The following is a 12,930-nucleotide window of genomic DNA, read 5'->3' on the forward strand; positions in this document are numbered from 1 at the left end:
AGCTCCTGTTGTTGACATGGTGCTGGAATAGTGGAGGCAGCTCCTGTTGTTGACATGGTGCTGGAATAGTGGAGGCAGCTCCTGTTGTTGACATGGTGCTGGAATAGTGGAGGCAGCTCCTGTTGTTGACATGGTGCTGGAATAGTGGAGGCAGCTCCTGCTGTTGAAATGGTGCTGGAATAGTGGAGGCAGCTCCTGTTGTTGACATGGTACTGGAATAGTGGAGGCAGCTCCTGTTGTTGAAATGGTGCTGGAATAGTGGAGGCAACTCCTGTTTTCTTTGGGACTCGCGGTTAACTCTCTGTACTTCTAAATTAAATAGTTGTTTATAAGTCAGAAAACATCAGTAACATCCCCTTGCTTGACCAATGCTGTAGGTCATGTAACTGTTTGTTAAATGCAATATGTTTTGTGGACTTCGCCAGACAGAGGTTTGCTCTCCAGTGTTGTAAATTAAACAAATGTGTGGTTGAATTTATTCTGCCACTGTGTCTTCTTATTGTCTTCGGACTTTAGGCCTATATATTGGGGTGGCAGCGTAGTCTAGTGGTTAGAGCGTTGGACTAGTAAACCTGAAAGGTTGCACGTTTGAATCTCTGAACCTGACAAGGTACTAATCTGTTGTTCTGCCCCTGAAAAGGCCCCTGAACCCACTGTTCCTAGGCTGCCATTGAAAATAAGAATTTGTTCTTAACTAACTTGCCTCGTTAAAAAAAGGTTAAAGGTTAAAAAAATCTAAATATAATGGTGGCAAGCAGTGGAGAATGGTTCATAACAATGTCTGGAAAGGAGCCAATGGAATGGCATCAAATACAAGGAACCCATGTGTTGGATGTATTGGATTCCATTCCAGTATTGTATTGGATTCCATTCCAGTATTGTATTGGATTTCATTCCAGTATTGTATTGGATTCCATTCCAGTATTGTATTGGATTCCATTCCAGTATTGTATTGGATTCCATTCCAGTATTGTATTGGATTCCATTCCAGTATTGTATTGGATTCCATTCCAGTATTGTATTGGATTCCATTCCAGTATTGTATTGGATTCCATTCCAGTATTGTATTGGATTCCATTCCAGTATTGTATTGGATTTCATTCCAGTATTGTATTGGATTCCATTCCAGTATTGTATTGGATTCCATTCCAGTATTGTATTGGATTCCATTCCAGTATTGTATTGGATTCCATTCCAGTATTGTATTGGATTCCACTCCAGTATTGTATTGGATTCCATTCCAGTATTGTATTGGATTCCATTCCAGTATTGTATTGGATTCCATTCCAGTATTGTATTGGATTCCATTCCAGTATTGTATTGGATTCCACTCCAGTATTGTATTGGATTCCATTCCAGTATTGTATTGGATTCCATTCCAGTATTGTATTGGATTCAATTCCAGTATTGTATTGGATTCCATTCCAGTATTGTATTGGATTCCATTCCAGTATTGTATTGGATTCCATTCCAGTATTGTATTGGATTCCACTCCAGTATTGTATTGGATTCCACTCCAGTATTGTATTGGATTCCATTCCAGTATTGTATTGGATTCCATTCCAGTATTGTATTGGATTCCATTCCAGTATTGTATTGATTCCACTCCAGTATTGTATTGGATTCCACTCCAGTATTGTATTGGATTCCATTCCAGTATTGTATTGGATTCCACTCCAGTATTGTATTGGATTCCACTCCAGTATTGTATTGGATTCCATTCCAGTATTGTATTGGATTCCATTCCAGTATTGTATTGGATTCCATTCCAGTATTGTATTGGATTCCATTCCAGTATTGTATTGGATTCCATTCCAGTATTGTATTGGATTCCATTCCAGTATTGTATTGATTCCATTCCAGTATTGTATTGGATTCCATTCCAGTATTGTATTGGATTCCATTCCAGTATTGTATTGGATTCCATTCCAGTATTGTATTGGATTCCATTCCAGTATTGTATTGGATTCCATTCCAGTATTGTATTGGATTCCATTCCAGTATTGTATTGGATTCCATTCCAGTATTGTATTGGATTCCATTCCAGTATTGTATTGGATTCCATTCCAGTATTGTATTGGATTCCATTCCAGTATTGTATTGGATTCCATTCCAGTATTGTATTGGATTCCATTCCAGTATTGTATTGGATTCCACTCCAGCCATTACCATGAGCCTGTCCTCCCCAATTAAAGGTGCCACCAACCTCCTGTGGTTCAAATAGAGCAAACAACACAGTTTGTCATACAGATATGTTTTTCTGGTTTCCCTGGTGATTTTACCATGCCATGAACTCAATATTAGGAGGTGATAAATAAATGATGTACTCTCGGAAAGCTGTGACTACGCTCTCTGTAACTAAAACAACCGTATTTGCTTTGAAAACTGTATTTTTCCTGCGATTGTATTTTGAGCAACAGTCATATGTGCTTGTGCTTGTCAGAATGCATCTCAGTGGGGAGAGGAAGTGAGAGTGGCCTAACAGGGACAGGCAGAAACTTTCAATGCAGGAATCAACATAATGTATAGGCTTATTACTGTTGACCAAACAATGGTTCTAGAACAATCTACAGGAACGTTGGGCAGCAAAAAATCACTGACAATTACAGAAGAAGGCAATGTCATGTAGGTTATTTTCAGTTTATCGTCCCAGTTCTATTTTGGCGGTGGGTTCTTTTCTGTAGCTAGAGGGAAGCAATCTAGTCCAGCACCTGCCTCCCTCACCTTCCTCACAGAGGTCCCTGATCTGTCTTTCTCTCTTGCGTTCTCGCTCTCTCTCTCATCTATCAGTATATGTCTCACCTCTGCCTGAGCTGGGGTGAAGAACAGGGGGAGGAGGAGGAGGAGGAGAGAGGTGCATGGGGCAGGGCAGGGTAGAATAACTTGAAGGAATGTGGTAGTAACAGTGTCAGGAGAAAGGCAGGATATCGTAGCCTAATCAGCTGATTGAACATCCTGATAAAGCTGTGATCAGCTGAGCGTGGCAGACACAGCACTGTAAGGACAGGCACCCTAATAGAGGCACCCTATTCCCTATAAAATGCACTACAGGGGCTCTGGTCAAAAGTAGTGCACTATATAGGGAATAGGCAGGGTGTCATTTGGGACACACACAGGGAGAGAGAGAGAGAGAGAGAGAGAGGGGCCCATCTTAGAGTTTGGATAAAGTTTAGGACATAGCCAGGAGACTCTGTCCTCACAGCAGAGCTCAGCTGATCACTGATATCCTGCCTTTATCCTGCCTCTTTCGACATGTTGAGGTGTGGCTCAGCTCCATTTGCATGTTTCTGTTTAGAATCATGCGTTACACAGCCATGAAGGGTGATAGTCCCTCTCATGCGTTACACAGCCATGAAGGGTGATAGTCCCTCTCATGCGTTACACAGCCATGAAGGGTGATAGTCCCTCTCATGCGTTACACAGCCATGAAGGGTGATAGTCCCTCTCATGCGTTACACAGCCATGAAGGGTGATAGTCCCTCTCATGCGTTACACAGCCATGAAGGGTGATAGTCCCTCTCATGCGTTACACAGCCATGAAGGGTGATAGTCCCAACTGTTTCTGCTTCTTTGAATGCTTGAACAACGGTTACATTTTGCTGTGAGAATTTCCTACAATAAAAATACAACTATTGGAATTCAGATGTTGACTTTCATAACTTCTACAAATAACAGTCCATTTTTTGAGTAATTTCCCCCCCTTTTGTTTTCCTGTCAAGTCCACATGGAATGATTTAGTTAAGGCTCGTCTGAATTGAATGATAAAAAAAAGGTGCCGACACACTTGAAACAAGAAAATATAAACTGGTATTTTCCAATTCCCAAAGCAGGACTGTCTCGTGAGCTTTACCATTCATCTCAATTAGTCACACCTGAAATACCTTTTACTGCCAGGGCATTTCAGCTGGTGTAGTAGTGTCTTTGCAGGCCCTTGAGATTTTTACAGGATCTGTTTTGAAAGGCAGTCATTTCAGTCACCAGTGTTGTTTAAGGTAAAAGACGAGTTGTCTGATACGCTCATTTCCAAAATGATGAAGTCTATTATCCTATCCCAGACAGGGATACACAACGCATGGTTAGATTAGAACATCATCATCCCGTATAAAAGAAAACGTGTCTTCCTTCCTGTACTTCGTCTGACGTGAAGTGATTCAGTCCTCTGGTTAGTGAGTTGTTTAGCCTCACCAGATGGCCTCTGGTTAGTGAGTTGTTTAGCCTCACCAGATGTCCTCTGGTTAGTGAGTTGTTTAGCCTCACCAGATGTCCTCTGGTTAGTGAGTTGTTTAGCCTCACCAGATGTCCTCTGGTTAGTGAGTTGTTTAGCCTCACCAGATGGCCTCTGGTTAGTAAGTTGTTTAGCCTCACCAGATGTCCTCTGGTTAGTGAGTTGTTTAGCCTCACCAGATGGCCTCTGGTTAGTGAGTTGTTTAGCCTCGCCAGATGGCCTCTGGTTAATTCACACATCACTGTCACCGTAGAAAATAACCTTGTGAGTTTTTCTTCTCAATTTACATGGGTCCATGGGGAAATAGAATAATCTTTCTCTGTGTATTTCATTCACTTATCTGTAGGATTGTTTGCATTAGAGTAGTCCTGAGCGATTAACTGAAATGTCAGTATTTTTTGGTTGGTATTATTAAACAACTAATCGTCCAACGTCGGTTCAATTACTTTTGCAATTTATTTTAGTTCTGTTTTTTTGTTGTTTTCAATGGGGAGAACATAGACAACGGTAGATGGTTGGTTTTGTTGTTGTTTTCAATGGGGAGAACATAGACAACGGTAGATGGTTGGTTTTGTTGTTGTTTTCAATGGGGAGAACATAGACAACGGTAGACGGTTGGTGTTGTTGTTGTTGTTTTCAATGGGGAGAACGTAGACAACGGTAGATGGTTGGTTTTGTTGTTGTTTTCAATGGGGAGAACATAGACAACGGTAGATGGTTGGTGTTGTTGTTGTTGTTGTTTTCAATGGGGAGAACATAGACAACGGTAGATGGTTGGTTTTGTTGTTGTTTTCAATGGGGAGAACATAGACAACGGTAGATGGTTGGTTTTGTTGTTGTTTTCAATGGGGAGAACATAGACAACGGTAGATGGTTGGTTTTGTTGTTGTTTTCAATGGGGAGAACATAGACAACGGTAGATGGTTGGTTTTGTTGTTGTTTTCAATGGGGAGAACGTAGACAACGGTAGATGGTTGTCTGGCTGGATGGATGCTACTGCCTGAGCAGAGACTTAAACGAATGAAAAATAATTATGTTATCAAATAAATATGAATAAATATTTTACGAAAGTAAAGTAAGATATGTAAATAAAGAATGGTAAATAAGTGCTAAGCAGTAATGGCCGGTCACTGCCATCATGGGACTTTTATTAATAGCTTTATTCTGTGTTGTTACAGTGTTCAACCGACTTGTCTTGGTCAGGAAGAAGGCTGGTGATGGCTGAGGGAAGCTCTAAAATCAATTTTATGACAATATTTAATAATGCATTTAAATGTAAAAAATAAAATAAAATTTAAAAAATGTTTTAATCAAAACCAAAATAGATTTATGTGATTATTTTTTTATAATCTAACCGAAATGAACCGAACTCAAGAAACAATAATCAAGGCTCAGCACTACATTGGAGAGAAGGGAGACTCTAAGAAAGCCCCTATTTCCCCTATCAGACTGGGCTCAGCCCGCCCTACCTTAACATGCCGTGCTCTGGGCCCCTGATGGGACATCTGGTTCAGTTGAACATTGTGGTAAACGAGCCCTTGGTTTTATTTTGCACTTGATTACCTTGTCTCAAGACGTACAGTATGTTTACCTTGTCTCAAGACGTACAGTATGTTTACCTTGTCTCAAGAATTAGTATTTATATAAGAGTGATAGACAATGTTAGTGGGTTGGAAAGTACATCATAATGCTGAATCCACTTAGTATGGGTTTTACTTTATTACATGTTGCTAATTTAGCAGAGTTACTAGCTCTGTTTTTTGGGGGAGGCAGTATGTCAGTGGGGTGGAAGGGGGAAGGGGGAGGCAGTATGTCAGTGGGGTGGAAGGGGGAGGCAGTAAGGCAGTGGGGGTGGAAGGGGGAGGCAGTGGGGTGGAAGGAGGGAGGCAGTATGTCAGTGGGGTGGAAGGGGGAGGCAGTATGTCAGTGGGGTGGAAGGGGGAGGAAGTAAGGCAGTGGGGTGGGGTGGAAGGGGGTCAGTGGGGTGGAAGGGGGAGGCAGGCAGTATGTCAGTGGGGTGGAAGGGGGGGGAGGCAGTAAGGCAGTGGGGTGGAAGGGGGAGGCAGTATGTCAGTGGGGTGGAAGGGGGAGGCAGTATGTCAGTGGGGTGGAAGGGTCAGTGGGGTGGAAGGAGGCAGTATGTCAGTGGGGTGGAAGGAGGGAGGCAGTATGTCAGTGGGGTGGAAGGGGGGCAGGTCAGTGGGGTGGAAGGGGGAGGCAGTATGTCAGTGTCAGTGGGTGGAAGGGGGAGGCAGTATGTCAGTGGGGTGGAAGGGGGGCAGGCAGTATGGGGTGGAAGGGGGAGGCAGTATGGGGTGGAAGGGGGGGGTGGAAGGGGGAGGCAGTATGTCAGTGGGGTGGAAGGGGGAGGCAGTATGTCAGTGGGGTGGAAGGGGGAGGCAGTATGTCAGTGGGGTGGAAGGGGGAGGAAAGGGGAGGCAGTGGGGTGGAAGGGGGTCAGTGGGTGGAAGGCAGTGGGGGGTGGAAGGGGAGGCAGTATGTCAGTGGGGTGAAGGGGGAGGCAGTATGTCAGTGGGGTGGAAGGGGGAGGCAGTATGTCAGTGGGGTGGAAGGGGAGGCAGTATGTCAGTGGGGTGGAAGGGGAGGCATTATGTCAGTGGGGTGGAAGGGAGGCGGGAGGCAGTGGGGGGTGGAAGAGGGAGGCAGTATGTCAGTGGGGTGGAAGGGGGAGGCAGTATGTCAGTGGGGTGGAAGGGGCAGTATGTCAGGGGGTGGAAGGGGGAGGCAGTATGTCAGTGGGGTGGAAGGGGGAGGCATTATGTCAGTGGGGTGGAAGGGGGAGGCAGTATGTCAGTGGGGTGGAAGGGGAGGCAGTATGTCAGTGGGGTGGAAGGGGGAGGCAGTATGTCAGTGGGGTGGAAGGGGGAGGCAGTATGTCAGTGGGGTGGAAGGGGAGGCAGTGGGGTGGAAGAGGGGGTGAGGCAGTATGTCAGTGGGGTGGAAGGGGAGGCAGTATGTCAGTGGGGTGGAAGGGGGAGGCAGTATGTCAGTGGGGTGGAAGGAGGGAGGCAGTATGTCAGTGGAGAGGAAGAGGGGAGGCAGTATGTCAGTGGGGTGGAAGGGGGAGGCAGTATGTCAGTGGGGTGGAAGGGGGGTGGAGGCAGTATGTCAGTGGGGTGGAAGGGGGAGGCAGTATGTCAGTGGGGTGGAAGGGGAGGTATGTCAGGGGTGGAAGGCAGTGGGGTGGAAGGGGGAGGCAGTAAGGCAGTATGGGGTGGAAGGGGGAGGCAGTATGTCAGTGGGGTGGAAGGGGGAGGCAGTATGTCAGTGGGGTGGAAGGGGAGGCAGTATGTCAGTGGGGAGGCAGTAAGGCAGTGGGGTGGAAGGGGGAGGCAGTATGTCAGTGGGGTGGAAGGGGGAGGCAGTATGTCAGTGGGGTGGAAGGGGGAGGCAGTATGTCAGTGGGGTGGAAGGGGGGGGTGGAGGGGGAGGCAGTATGTCAGTGGGGTGGAAGGGGGAGGCAGGTGGGGTGGAAGGGGGAGGCAGTATGTCAGTGGGGTGGGTGGGGTGGAAGGGGGAGGCAGTATGTCAGTGGGGTGGAAGGGGGGCAGTATGTCAGTGGGGTGGAAGGGGAGGCAGTATGTCAGTGGGGTGGAAGGGGTGGAGGGGAGGCAGTATGTCAGTGGGGTGGAAGGGGGGTGGAGGGGAGTATGTCAGTGGGGTGGAAGTGGGGTGGAAGGGGGAGGCAGTATGTCAGTGGGGTGGAAGGGGGAGGCATTATGTCAGTGGGGTGGAAGGGGGAGGCAGTATGTCAGTGGGGTCTCCAGAGCAGAACAGACCAATAGCGGATGGACAAACTCCACCCTCATGAAGCTGTAAGGTGTTGACGTTTACAGGTGTCCTAACACTGCTGTTGGGGAACCACCCAGGTGTCCTAACACTGCTGTTGGGGAACCACCCAGGTGTCCTAACATTGCTGTTGGGGAACCACCCAGGTGTCCTAACATTGCTGTTGGGGAACCACCCAGGTGTCCTAACACTGCTGTTGGGGAACCACCCAGGTGTCCTAACACTGCTGTTGGGGAACCACCCAGGTGTCCTAACACTGCTGTTGGGGAACCACCCAGGTGTCCTAACACTGCTGTTGGGCAACCACCCAGGTGTCCTAACACTGCTGTTGGGGAACCACCCAGGTGTCCTAACACTGCTGTTGGGCAACCACCCAGGTGTCCTAACACTGCTGTTGGGCAACCACCCAGGTGTCCTAACACTGCTGTTGGGGAACCACCCAGGTGTCCTAACACTGCTGTTGGGGAACCACCCAGGTTTCCTAACACTGCTGTTGGGGAACCACCCAGGTGTCCTAACACTGCTGTTGGGGAACCACCCAGGTGTCCTAACACTGCTGTTGGGGAACCACCCAGGTGTCCTAACACTGCTGTTGGGGAACCACCCAGGTGTCCTAACACTGCTGTTGGGGAACCACCCAGGTGTCCTAACACTGCTGTTGGGGACCACCCAGGTGTCCTAACACTGCTGTTGGGGAACCACCCAGGTGTCCTAACACTGCTGTTGGGGACACCCAGGTGTCCTAACACTGCTGTTGGGGACCACCCAGGTGTCCTAACACTGCTGTTGGGGAACCACCCAGGTGTCCTAACACTGCTGTTGGGGAACCACCCAGGTGTCCTAACACTGCTGTTGGGGAACCACCCAGGTGTCCTAACACTGCTGTTGGGGAACCACCCAGGTGTCCTAACACTGCTGTTGGGGAACCACCCAGGTGTCCTAACACTGCTGTTGGGAACCACCCAGGTGTCCTAACACTGCTGTTGGGGAACCACCCAGGTGTCCTAACACTGCTGTTGGGCAACCACCCAGGTGTCCTAACACTGCTGTTGGGGAACCACCCAGGTGTCCTAACACTGTTGTTGGGGAACCACCCAGGTGTCCTAACACTGCTGTTGGGCAACCACCCAGGTGTCCTAACACTGCTGTTGGGGAACCACCCAGGTGTCCTAACACTGCTGTTGGGGAACCACCCAGGTGTCCTAACACTGCTGTTGGGGAACCACCCAGGTGTCCTAACACTGCTGTTGGGGTCCTAACCCACCCAGGTGTCCTAACACTGCTGTTGGGGACCACCCAGGTGTCCTAACACTGCTGTTGGGGACCCACCCAGGTGTCCTAACACTGCTGTTGGGGAACCACCCAGGTGTCCTAACACTGCTGTTGGGGAACCACCCAGATGTCCTAACACTGCTGTTGGGGAACCACCCAGGTGTCCTAACACTGCTGTTGGGGAACCACCCAGGAGTCCTAACACTGCTGTTGGGGAACCACCCAGGTGTCCTAACACTGCTGTTGGGGAACCACCCAGGTGTCCTAACACTGCTGTTGGGGAACCACCCAGGTGTCCTAACACTGCTGTTGGGGAACCACCCAGGTGTCCTAACACTGCTGTTGGGGAACCACCCAGGTGTCCTAACACTGCTGTTGGGGGTGTCCTAACACTGCTGTTGGGGACCCAGGTGTCCTAACAGAGCTGTTGGGGAACCACCCAGGTGTCCTAACACTGCTGTTGGGGAACCACCCAGGTGTCCTAACACTGCTGTTGGGGAACCACCCAGGTGTCCTAACACTGCTGTTGGGGAACCACCCAGGTGTCCTAACACTGCTGTTGGGGAACCACCCAGGTGTCCTAACACTGCTGTTGGGGAACCACCCAGGTGTCCTAACACTGCTGTTGGGGAACCACCCAGGTGTCCTAACACTGCTGTTGGGGAACCACCCAGGTGTCCTAACACTGCTGTTGGGGAACCACCCAGGTGTCCTAACACTGCTGTTGGGGAACCACCCAGGTGTCCTAACACTGCTGTTGGGGAACCACCCAGGTGTCCTAACACTGCTGTTGGGGAACCACCCAGGTGTCCTAACACTGCTGTTGGGGAACCACCCAGGTGTCCTAACACTGCTGTTGGGGAACCACCCAGGTGTCCTAACACTGCTGTTGGGGAACCATGCAGGCTCTCGTCTCTCTTCTGAACACCTCTTTAAGTTTACATCATATACAGTGCATTTGGAAAGTATTCAAACACCTAACAATCAACAGCCATGTGAATTCTATTGCAACGAAGTTCAAGAGCCATGCACCCTCCGAAACACGACCCCGCCAAGCCGCACTGCTTCTTGACACACTGCTCGCTTAACCCGGAAGTCAACCACACCAATGTGTCGGAGGAAACACCGTACACATGGCGACCGAAGTCAGCATGCAAACACCCTGCCCGCCACAAGGTGACGCAGTACCGCTGTGCCACTCGGGGAGGTCCCAATTCAGCGTAGTTGACCGAGTGTGACACACATTGGATGGCAGGTGACTAGGCAGAAGTCAGAGGTGGTGGGTTGCAGTGTCACTAAAACAACCTCAGGATGTGTGTCAAAGGCGATGGGCCAGGGTTCAAACCAAACACAATGTGCTGACATATCACAAATGCAATTTCCCAGCCTTGGCCTCTGTACCGTTTGACGTCTGTCTGTCAATATGGAGGGAAGATATCAGTCTCAAAACCAGGTCTCTCTCTCTCTCTGCACCATGACACACGATATAGCACTAATCTAGGAGATTTAGGAAAAGGCTCTTTAAAGGGCAATTCCACCACTTTTCAACCTCATATTCATTATTTCCAGCACCAAAGTGAATTTCTATGATCTGTGCTTTAAAAAATTAAAAAAGATAAGTGGTGACAACTGCTTCTCTGTGACATCACAGAGTAGGACTAAAAGTAACAAAATAGTGATGTTTCAAAACCTGCAATGAGTTTCTAGCTATGAGGAGCTGGCTCTCACTACAACAGGTAACCCTGAGGAGCTGGCTCTCACTACAACAGGTAACCCTGAGGAGCTGGCTCTCACTACAACAGGTAACCCTGAGGAGCTGGCTCTCACTATAACAGGTAACCCTGAGGATCTGGCTCTCACTATAACAGGTAACCCTGAGGAGCTGGCTCTCACTACAACAGGTAACCCTGAGGAGCTGGCTCTCACTATAACAGGTAACCCTGAGGATCTGGCTCTCACTATAACAGGTAACCCTGAGGAGCTGGCTCTCACTACAACAGGTAACCCTGAGGATCTGGCTCTCACTACAACAGGTAACCTTGAGGAGCTGGCTCTCACTATAACAGGTGATCCTGTTAGGCTACCATCAGAGGCATCAGGGCTCAGTTTGTTAGGCTACCATCAGAGGCATCAGGGCTCAGTTTGTTAGGCTACCATCAGAGGCATCAGGGCTCAGTTTGGCTACCATCAGGCTCACCATTTGGTAGAGGCATCAGGGCTCAGTTTGGTAGGCTACCATCAGAGGCATCAGGGCTCAGTTTGGTAGGCTACCATCAGAGGCATCAGGGCTCAGTTTGTTAGGCTAGGCTACCAGTCTACCATCAGAGGCATCAGGGCTCAGTTTGTTAGGCTACCATCAGAGGCATCAGGGCTCAGTTTGGTAGGCTACCATCAGAGGCATCAGGGCTCAGTTTGTTAGGCTACCATCAGAGGCATCAGGGCTCAGTTTGTTAGGCTACCATCAGAGGCATCAGGGCTCAGTTTTGGAGACTCAACAGTGACATGGATAAGGTAATAAGGTCACCTTCACAGCCCTACTCATGCCCTCACACCATATGACCTAGATTTATGACAGTTGGTACATAGGTCACTCTTCTTACACGGAAGATATTTACCTCAAATCTGCCATGATGGATTTCCTGACATTTTGGATTTTTTTTTATTTATCGGGATTTCAGCATGTTTTTTTTCTTTTTTTATGTTAAACTAAGTTACATTGACCAATAAACAGTCATGTGGGCGTTGTCTAGCATATAAATGTGTAGACATCAGACACAGGAAAATGATATTGCAACTAAACTTGCTACACATGTTCCAAACCCTGTCAAGACTCAACTGTCTTTTAAAATGTCTTTGAGTCAATCAGTATTCAACCCCTTTGTTATGTCAAGGAGCCTAAATAAGCTCACGAGTAAACATTTGTTTAACAAATCACATAATAAGTTGCAGGGACTCACTGTGTGCAATAATAGTGTTTAACATGGTTTTTGAGTGGCTACCCCATCTCTGTTCCCCACACCTACAATTATCTGTAAGGTCCCTGATGAGCAGTGAATTTCAAACAGATTCAACCACAAAGACCTGGGAGGTTTTGCAATGCTTTGCAAAGACAGGCACCTATTGGTTAAAAAAAAAGCAGACATTGAATATCCCTTTGGGCATGGTGAAGTTATTAATTACACTTTGCTTGCATACAGGAAGCCCTGCCAACGTGCTGCACGCCAAACAGCAGTGTATTGCCACACACCCACACGAGCTAACTGTATCATATCATCGCAAATCAGTGGCACTGAACGAATCGTCTACTGGCCCGAAAGTTTAAACGTGTTGTAGGCGAAATGTCCGTGCCAAGTTTCGGTTCCAACGGGTCTTTGCTGTAGTCTACAGAAAATGGCGTCTTGGTTGTCAAAAAGTTATAAGATAAATGATTCACACGCGGGTATAAATTACGACTAAAGGACAATAGGACAAACAAACGAGTATAAATGAGTCAACAGCCGAGTCATCCTTAAACTCTCACATTGATGAATTAAACTTCAACTGCGCTGCTGTCCTGCTTTACAGCGCGCAGCGGAGGGACAGTGTACAGACACATGACACAGTTCTACTAAAATGTTGCAGTC

This window comes from Oncorhynchus tshawytscha, linkage group LG05, assembly GCF_018296145.1.
Source record: "Oncorhynchus tshawytscha isolate Ot180627B linkage group LG05, Otsh_v2.0, whole genome shotgun sequence".
NCBI classification, from domain to species: Eukaryota; Metazoa; Chordata; class Actinopteri; order Salmoniformes; family Salmonidae; genus Oncorhynchus; species Oncorhynchus tshawytscha.